Below are 10,000 nucleotides of genomic sequence, written 5' to 3'. Positions count from 1 at the left end.
ACCAGTAAACCAGTGTTGGAGCGAACCATTGAGAAAAGCTCAGCATTGCATGTAGATAGGTTTGGCTGCTAGGCTGAAGTAGCAAGGACATGCACATTAAGAGAAGTTGATATTCAGGCCATATGACACCCAGACCATACTCTATTTTTGAAAGAAAACATTAACCAAGACCATACGTGCATTCATGACAGCTGAACGTGCTGTGGTCAGCAGGATACAGGAAGAAAGATGTAGGCAAGATAACTGATGACTAACACGTAAAACATGGGCATGCAGTATATACATTATTTTTAGAACATGGAAAGAGTTCTGCCATCGTTGTAACCAAAAGCAGATACTAAGGGGGAGTAACTTTATTTACATATGTGATGTACACAAATACTATGTATGTATAAAAGCAGAGCCAGTGCTAAGAAGCGGCGGCTATTCCGCGGACCAGCACGGCTTTAATAACTTGTATTAAAGTCTACATTGTTAAAAGTTATTCTGAGAGTATTATATTTCTATAGACAGTATTATATTTCTCAAACAATTATCTACGACACCATTAAACCAATAAACCAGTAAACCAGTAAACCAATAAACCAAGCTAATGATTACACCTAGCTAATGATTACACCTAGCTAATGATTACACCAAGCTAATGATTACACCTAGCTAATGATTACACCAAGCTAATGATTACACCAAGCTAATGATTACACCAAGCTAATGATTACACCAAGCTAATGATTACACCAAGCTAATGATTACCTCAAACTAACGATTACACCAAACTAATGATTACACCAAGCTTATGATTACACCTAGCTAATGATTACACCAAGCTTATGATTACACCTAGCTAATGATTACACCAAGCTAATGATTACATCAAACTAACGATTACACCAAACTAATGATTACACCAAGCTAATGATTACACCTAGCTAATGATTACACCAAGCTAATGATTACACCAAGCTAATGATTACTCCAAGCTAATGATTACACCAATCTAATGATTACACCAAGCTAAGCTAATAATTACACCTAGCTAATGATTACACCAAGCTAATGATTACATCAAACTAACGATTACACCAAACTAATGATTACATCAAGCTAATGATTACACCAAGCTAATGATTACACCAAGCTAATGATTACACCAAGCTAATGATTCCACCAAGCTAATGAATGCACCAATCTAATGATATCACCAAGCTAAGCTAATATTTAAACCAAGCTAATGATTACACCAAGCTAACGATTACTCCAAGCTAATGATTACACCAATCTAATGATCAATCCTACTCACCCCCCCCACCCCTAAAATATTTAGATGCACTAGTGTAAAGTGGCTGTTCCACTGGATGTCATGAGGTGAATGCACCAATTTGTAAGTCGCTCTGGATAAGAGCGTCTGCTAAATGACTTAAATGTAATGTAAATGTAAATGTAATGATTACACCAAGCTAAGCTAATAATTACACCAAGCTAATGATTACATTAAGCTAATGATTACATCAAGCTAACGATTACACCAAGCTAATGATTACATCAAGCTAATGATTACACCAAGCTAATGATTACACCAAGCTAATGATTACATCAAGCTAATGATTACAGCAAGCTAATGATTACACCAAGCTAATGATTACATCAAGCTAATTATTACACCAAGCTAATGATTACACCAAGCTAATGATTACATCAAGCTAATGATTACAGCAAGCTAATGATTACACCAAGCTAATGATCACACCAAACTAATGATTACACCAAACTAATGATTACACCAAACTAATCATTACACCAAGCTAATGGTTTTAGATCCATAACAGAAAGTGCACGCTTTGGAAAAAAGTGTGGAGAATGCTGAGGATGTAGCATGAATTAATGAATGAACAAATGAATGAATGAAGAAACTAACAAACAGACAAATGAATGAATGAATGAATGAAGAAAAAAAGGTATATCTTTCCTCAAGGTAAGGATGAGTAAAAGCCCTCCTCTTGTCTCCAAGGTGACAGGCTCTCAGTTACCATGGCGGCCAGCTGGCAGAGGCATGACCTTTAAACTTGTTTAAATTCAACCAATTAGACGTCAATTTACCGCTGACATCCTCCAACTGTAGAGACGTATAGTGGCAGGTTGTGACCCGGGCTGACAGAGGGTTCAATGGCTGGACCTCCCACACACACACACACGCACGCACGCACGCACGCACGCACGCACGCACGCACGCACACACACACACACACACACACACACACACACACACACACACACACACACACACACACACACACACACACACACACACACACACACACACACACACACACACACACACACACACACACACACGTACGTTATGGTAGTCCATCGTATCTGATTACTTCCACTTCTGAGAAAACAGTGAAATCTTTGGTGACTATAGAATCCACTCTGAGATACACACACTTTATTGCAGTTGGGGCATGTGCAGTCTGAGTTGGACTGCACACCTCCTCCCACCTCTGAACATCGCTCTGGCAGAGCTGCTGCCTCTAGGTGGAATAGTCCTCCAGCAGCATCTAGGTCTGTGGGAACAATATGTAGCTGGCCATGCAGGATCTTCCAAGGCAAGAGCCCAAGATGACATGCCCAAGATAGCGCAGTTGGCCATACTCTATATTCTTACAGTTGGTGCTGGGGGACCATGGCCTCCATACTCTACAGTTGGTGCTGGGTACCATGACCTCCATACTCTTACAGTTGGTGCTGGGAGACCATGGCCTCCATACTCTACAGTTGGTGCTGGGGGACCATGGCCTCTATTCTCCATACTCTACAGTTGGTGGTGGGGGACCATGGCCTCCATACTCTACAGTTGGTGCTGGGTACCATGACCTCCATACTCTATACTCTTACAGTTGGTGCTGGGAGACCATGGCCTCCATACTCTACAGTTGGTGCTGGGTACCATGACCTCTATACTCTACAGTTGGTGATGGGGGACCATGGCCTCCATACTCTACAGTTGGTGCTGGGAGACCATGGCCTCCATACTCTACAGTTGGTGCTGGGGGACCATGGCCTCCATACTCTTACAGTTGGTGCTGGGAGACCATGGCCTCCATACTCTACAGTTGGTGCTGGGGGACCATGGCCTCTATCCTCCATACTCTACAGTTGGTGCTGGGTACCATGACCTCTATACTCTACAGTTGGTGCTGGGGACCATGGCCTCCATACTCTACAGTTGGTGCTGGGAGACCATGGCCTCCATACTCTACAGTTGGTGCTGGGTACCATGACCTCTATACTCTACAGTTGGTGCTGGGGGACCATGGCCTCCATACTCTACAGTTGGTGCTGGGGACCATGGCCTCTATCCTCCATACTCTACAGTTGGTGCTGGGTACCATGACCTCTATACTCTACAGTTGGTGCTGGGGGACCATGGCCTCCATACTCTACAGTTGGTGCTGGGAGACCATGGCCTCCATACTCTACAGTTGGTGCTGGGAGACCATGGCCTCCATACTCTACAGTTGGTGCTGGGGGACCATGGCCTCTATCCTCCATACTCTACAGTTGGTGCTGGGGGACCATGGCCTCCATACTCTACAGTTGGTGCTGGGAGACCATGGCCTCCATACTCTACAGTTGGTGCTGGGTACCATGACCTCTATACTCTACAGTTGGTGCTGGGGGACCATGGCCTCCATACTCTACAGTTGGTGCTGGGGGACCATGGCCTCCATACTCTACAGTTGGTGCTGGGAGACCATGGCCTCCATACTCTACAGTTGGTGCTGGGTACCATTACCTCTATACTCTTACAGTTGGTGCTGGGTGACCATTACCTCTATACTCTACAGTTGGTGCTGGGGGACCATGGCCTCCACACTCTACAGTTGGTGCTGGGGGACCATGGCCTCCATACTCTATACTCTTACAGTTGGTGCTGGGGGACCATGGCCTCCATACTCTATACTCTTACAGTTGGTGCTGGGGGACCATGACCTCCATACTCTACAGTTGGTGCTGGGGGACCATGGCCTCCATACTCTACAGTTGGTGCTGGGGGACCATGGCCTCCATACTCTATACTCTTACAGTTGGTGCTGGGGGACCATGGCCTCCATACTCTATACTCTTACAGTTGGTGCTGGGGGACCATGACCTCCATACTCTACAGTTGGTGCTGGGGGACCATGGCCTCCATACTCTACAGTTGGTGCTGGGGGACCATGACCTCCATACTCTACAGTTGGTGCTGGGGACCATGGCCTCCATACTCTACAGTTGGTGCTGGGTGACCATGACCTCCATACTCTACAGTTGGTGCTGGGTGACCATGACCTCCATACTCTACAGTTGGTGCTGGGAGACCATGGCCTCCATACTCTACAGTTGGTGCTGGGAGACCATGGCCTCCATACTCTACAGTTGGTGCTGGGGGACCATGGCCTCCATACTCAACAGTTGGTGCTGGGGGACCATGGCCTCCATACTCAACAGTTGGTGCTGGGGGACCATGGCCTCTATACTCCATACTCTACAGTTGGTGCTGGGTGACCATGGCCTCTATTCTCCATACTCTACAGTTGGTGCTGGGGGACCATGGCCTCTATACTCCATACTCTACAGTTGGTGCTGGGGGACCATGGCCTCTATACTCCATACTCTACAGTTGGTGCTGGGGGACCATGGCCTCTATACTCTACAGTTGGTGCTGGGGGACCATGGCCTCTATTCTCCATACTCTACAGTTGGTGCTGGGAGACCATGGCCTCCATACTCTACAGTTGGTGCTGGGGAACCATGGCCTCCATACTCTACAGTTGGTGCTGGGGGACCATGGCCTCTATTTTCCATACTCTACAGTTGGTGCTGGGGGACCATGGCCTCTATTCTCCATACTCTACAGTTGGTGCTGGGGTACCATGGCCTCCATACTCCATACTCTACAGCTGGTGCTGGGGAACCATGGCCTCCATACTCTACAGTTGGTGCTGGGGGACCATGGCCTCTATACTCCATACTCTACAGTTGGTGCTGGGGGACCATGGCCTCTATTCACCATACTCTACAGTTGGTGCTGGGGGACCATGGCCTCTATACTCTACAGTTGGTGCTGGGAGACCATGGCCTCCATACTCTACAGTTGGTGCTGGGGGACCATGGCCTCTATTCTCCATACTCTACAGTTGGTGCTGGGGGACCATGGCCTCTATTCTCCATACTCTACAGTTGGTGCTGGGGGACCATGGCCTCCATACTCCATACTCATAAAGTTGCTACTTGGTGACCAAGATCTCCATACTCTTCATGGCACTTCTCCTGGAGTTGTCGTGCCGTGAATATCATGTAGATCGTACTATTGGGGACTATTGGGGATTATTGGGGATTATTGGGGACTATTGGGGATTATTGTGGATTATTGGGGACTATTGGGGATTATTGGGGATTATTGGGGACTATTGGGGATTATTGGGGACTATTGGGGATTATTGGGGACTATTGGGGATTATTGGGGACTATTGGGGAGTATTGGGGATTACTTTCCTGCTTTAGCAAACTGTCTCAAATGAAGATCGTACATCTGCAGAACTGATGAAAAGAATGCAGGAACGCAAATAGTACTGTGATGATTTTGTCTGAGACAGAGAGAGGAGATGGGATGATTAGTCTGAGACAGAGACAGAGAGAGGAGATGGGATGATTAGTCTGAGACAGAGAGAGGAGATGGGATGATTAGTCTGAGACAGAGACAGAGAGAGGAGATGGGATGATTAGACTGAGACAGAGACAGGGAGAGGAGATGGGATGATTAGTCTGAGACAGAGACAGAGAGAGGAGATGGGATTATTAGTCTGAGACAGAGAGAGGAGATGGGATGATTAGTCTGAGACAGAGACAGGGAGAGGAGATGGGATGATTAGTCTGAGACAGAGAGAGGAGATGGGATGATTAGTCTGAGACAGAGACAGAGAGAGGAGATGGGATGATTAGTCTGAGACAGAGAGAGGAGATGGGATGATTAGTCTGAGACAGAGACAGAGAGAGGAGATGGGATGATTAGTCTGAGACAGAGAGAGGAGATGGGATGATTAGTCTGAGACAGAGACAGAGAGAGGAGATGGGATGATTAGTCTGAGACAGAGAGAGGAGATGGGATGATTAGTCTGAGACAGAGACAGGGAGAGGAGATGGGATGATTAGTCTGAGACAGAGACAGAGAAAGGAGACGGGATGATTAGTCTGAGACAGAGACAGAGAGAGGAGATGGGATGATTAGTCTGAGACAGAGAGAGGATATGGGATGATTAGTCTGAGACAGAGACAGGGAGAGGAGATGGGATGATTAGTCTGAGACAGAGAGAGGAGATGGGATGATTAGTCAGAGACAGGGAGAGGAGACGGGATGATTAGTCTGAGACAGAGAGAGGAGATGGGATGATTAGTCTGAGACAGAGACAGAGAGAGGAGATGGGATGATTAGTCTGAGACAGAGACAGAGAGAGGAGATGGGATGATTAGTCTGAGACAGGGAGAGGAGATGGGATGATTAGTCTGAGACAGAGACAGAGAGAGGAGATGGGATGATTAGTCTGAGACAGGGAGAGGAGATGGGATGATTAGTCTGAGACAGAGACAGGAGATGGGATGATTAGTCTGAGACCGAGAGAGGAGATGGGATGATTAGTCTGAGACAGAGAGAGGAGATGGTTTGTTGAATAACATTTTTACCCATCCTTATTGATATGAGAAGGCTGTCCCTCTCTTCTGTGTGAACATCTGGACTAGGTCATTAATGTGTGTGTGTGTGTGTGTGTGTGTGTGTGTGTGTGTGTGTGTGTGTGTGTGTGTGTGTGTGTGTGTGTGTGTGTGTGTGTGTGTGTGTGTGTGTGTGTGTGTGTGTGTGTGTGTGTGTGTGTAAACCCCATGAGTTAAACATTACCACTAGGAATAATGAGCCAGCTGTCTGTACTCATGTACTCAGACAAGAATACACACACACACACACACCAATACACACACACACACCAATACACACACACACCAATACACACACACACCAATGCACACACACATCAATACACACACACACCAATACACACACACCAAATACATACACACACACCAATACACACACACACACACACACACACACACACACACACACACACACACACACACACACACACACACACACACACACACACACACACACTCACACACACACAGAAAAACACACACTTCCCTGCGTTCCCCAGTGAACCAGCGACAGCACACAGAGGGGACAGGTCTCAGAGTGGTTGAGTTAGGGGTTAAGGTTAGGGATGAATTCAGAGTGGTTGAGTTAGGGGTTAAGGTTAGGGATGAATTCAGAGTGGTTGAGTTAGGGGTTAAGGTTAGGGATGAATTCAGAGTGGTTGAGTTAGGGTTAAGGTTAGGATGAATTCAGAGAGGTTGAGTTAGGGGTTAAGGTTAGGGATGAATTCAGAGTGGTTGAGTTAGGGGTTAAGGTTAGGGATGAATTCAGAGTGGTTGAGTTAGGGGTTAAGGTTAGGGATGAATTCAGAGAGGTTGAGTTAGGGGTTAAGGTTAGGATGAATTCAGAGTGGTTAAGTTAGGGTTAAGGTTAGGGATGAATTCAGAGAGGTTGAGTTAGGGGTTAAGTTAGGTATGAATTCAGAGTGGTTAAGTTAGGGATGAATTCAGAGTGGTTGAGTTAGGGGTTAAGGTTAGGATGAATTCAGAGTGGTTGAGTTAGGGGTTAAGTTAGGGATGAATTCAGAGAGGTTAAGTTAGGGATGAATTCAGAGTGGTTGAGTTAGGGATGAATTCAGAGTGGTTGAGTTAGGGGTTAAGGTTAGGGATGAATTCAGAGTGGTTGAGTTAGGGTTAAGTTAGGGATGAATTCAGAGTGGTTAAGTTAGGGATGAATTCAGAGTGGTTGAGTTAGGGGTTAAGTTAGGGATGAATTCAGAGTGGTTGAGTTAGGGTTAAGGTTAGGATGAATTCAGAGTGGTTGAGTTAGGGTTAAGTTAGGGATGAATTCAGAGTGGTTGAGTTAGGGGTTAAGTTAGGGATGAATTCAGAGTTGTTGAATTAGGGGTTAAGTTAGGGATGAATTCAGAGTGGTTGAGTTAGGGGTTAAGTTAGGGATGAATTCAGAGTGGTTAAGTTAGGGGTTAAGGTTAGGATGAATTCAGAGTGGTTGAGTTAGGGGTTAAGGTTAGGATGAATTCAGAGTGGTTGAGTTAGGGGTTAAGTTAGGGATGAATTCAGAGTGGTTGAGTTAGGGGTTAAGTTAGGGATGAATTCAGAGTGGTTGAGTTAGGGATGAATTCAGAGTGGTTGAGTTAGGGGTTAAGGTTAGGGATGAATTCAGAGTGGTTGAGTTAGGGGTTAAGTTAGGGATGAATTCAGAGTGGTTGAGTTAGGGGTTAAGGTTAGGGATGAATTCAGAGTGGTTGAGTTAGGGGTTAAGGTTAGGGATGAATTCAGAGTGGTTGAGTTAGGGGTTAAGTTAGGGATGAATTCAGAGAGGTTGAGTTAGGGTTAAGGTTAGGGATGAATTCAGAGTGGTTGAGTTAGGGGTTAAGGTTAGGGATGAATTCAGAGTGGTTGAGTTAGGGGTTAAGGTTAGGGATGAATTCAGAGAGGTTGAGTTAGGGTTAAGGTTAGGATGAATTCAGAGTGGTTAAGTTAGGGGTTAAGGTTAGGGATGAATTCAGAGAGGTTGAGTTAGGGGTTAAGTTAGGTATGAATTCAGAGTGGTTAAGTTAGGGATGAATTCAGAGTGGTTGAGTTAGGGGTTAAGGTTAGGGATGAATTCAGAGTGGTTGAGTTAGGGGTTAAGTTAGGGATGAATTCAGAGAGGTTAAGTTAGGGATGAATTCAGAGTGGTTGAGTTAGGGATGAATTCAGAGTGGTTGAGTTAGGGGTTAAGGTTAGGGATGAATTCAGAGTGGTTGAGTTAGGGGTTAAGTTAGGGATGAATTCAGAGTGGTTAAGTTAGGGATGAATTCAGAGTGGTTGAGTTAGGGTTAAGTTAGGGATGAATTCAGAGTGGTTGAGTTAGGGTTAAGGTTAGGGATGAATTCAGAGTGGTTGAGTTAGGGGTTAAGTTAGGGATGAATTCAGAGTGGTTGAGTTAGGGGTTGTTAGGGATGAATTCAGAGTTGTTGAATTAGGGGTTAAGTTAGGGATGAATTCAGAGTGGTTGAGTTAGGGGTTAAGTTAGGGATGAATTCAGAGTGGTTAAGTTAGGGGTTAAGGTTAGGGATGAATTCAGAGTGGTTGAGTTAGGGGTTAAGGTTAGGATGAATTCAGAGTGGTTGAGTTAGGGGTTAAGTTAGGGATGAATTCAGAGTGGTTAAGTTAGGGGTTAAGGTTAGGGATGAATTCAGAGTGGTTGAGTTAGGGATGAATTCAGAGTGGTTGAGTTAGGGGTTAAGGTTAGGGATGAATTCAGAGTGGTTGAGTTAGGGGTTAAGTTAGGGATGAATTCAGAGTGGTTGAGTTAGGGGTTAAGGTTAGGGATGAATTCAGAGTGGTTGAGTTAGGGGTTAAGGTTAGGGATGAATTCAGAGTGGTTGAGTTAGGGGTTAAGGTTAGGGATGAATTCAGAGAGGTTGAGTTAGGGGTTAAGGTTAGGGATGAATTCAGAGTGGTTGAGTTAGGGGTTAAGGTTAGGGATGAATTCAGAGTGGTTGAGTTAGGGGTTAAGGTTAGGGATGAATTCAGAGAGGTTGAGTTAGGGGTTAAGGTTAGGGATGAATTCAGAGTGGTTAAGTTAGGGGTTAAGGTTAGGGATGAATTCAGAGTGGTTGAGTTAGGGGTTTAGTTAGGGATGAATTCAGAGTGGTTGAGTTAGGGATGAATTCAGAGTGGTTGAGTTAGGGGTTAAGGTTAGGGATGAATTCAGAGTGGTTGAGTTAGGGGTTAAGTTAGGGATGAATTCAGAGAGGTTAAGTTAGGGATGAATTCAGAGTGGTTGAGTTAGGGATGAATT

The 10,000-nt window shown here is 45.4% G+C and overlaps 1 protein-coding gene and 1 long non-coding RNA gene across 15 annotated transcripts in view; one reads left to right on the top strand and one right to left on the bottom strand.

Annotated features, from left to right (window-relative positions):
* The window catches only part of LOC118383109 (cell adhesion molecule 2-like), an 884,842-nt gene that overhangs the window by 536,005 nt on the left and 338,837 nt on the right, over window positions 1–10,000 (bottom strand). The window lies entirely within an intron of this gene.
* The window catches only part of LOC127930593 (uncharacterized), a 3,629-nt gene continuing 969 nt past the window's right edge, over window positions 7,341–10,000 (top strand). For 3 of the 10 annotated variants that reach the window (XR_008138296.1, XR_008138297.1, XR_008138298.1), the window contains exons 1-2: window positions 7,380–7,422; window positions 8,021–8,179. This is a non-coding gene — a long non-coding RNA (uncharacterized LOC127930593). Of the gene's footprint in view, window positions 7,423–7,494; window positions 7,545–7,840; window positions 7,884–8,020; window positions 8,180–8,703; window positions 8,721–9,263; window positions 9,281–9,378; window positions 9,396–9,793; window positions 9,811–10,000 lie in introns of those variants that run through there. The other 7 variants (XR_008138305.1, XR_008138299.1, XR_008138300.1 and 4 more) reach the window with 7 other exon arrangements.

Source organism: Oncorhynchus keta, chromosome 6, assembly GCF_023373465.1.
Source record: "Oncorhynchus keta strain PuntledgeMale-10-30-2019 chromosome 6, Oket_V2, whole genome shotgun sequence".
In the NCBI taxonomy this organism is placed as follows: Eukaryota; Metazoa; Chordata; class Actinopteri; order Salmoniformes; family Salmonidae; genus Oncorhynchus; species Oncorhynchus keta.
This window is presented reverse-complemented; position numbering and strand designations above follow the sequence as displayed.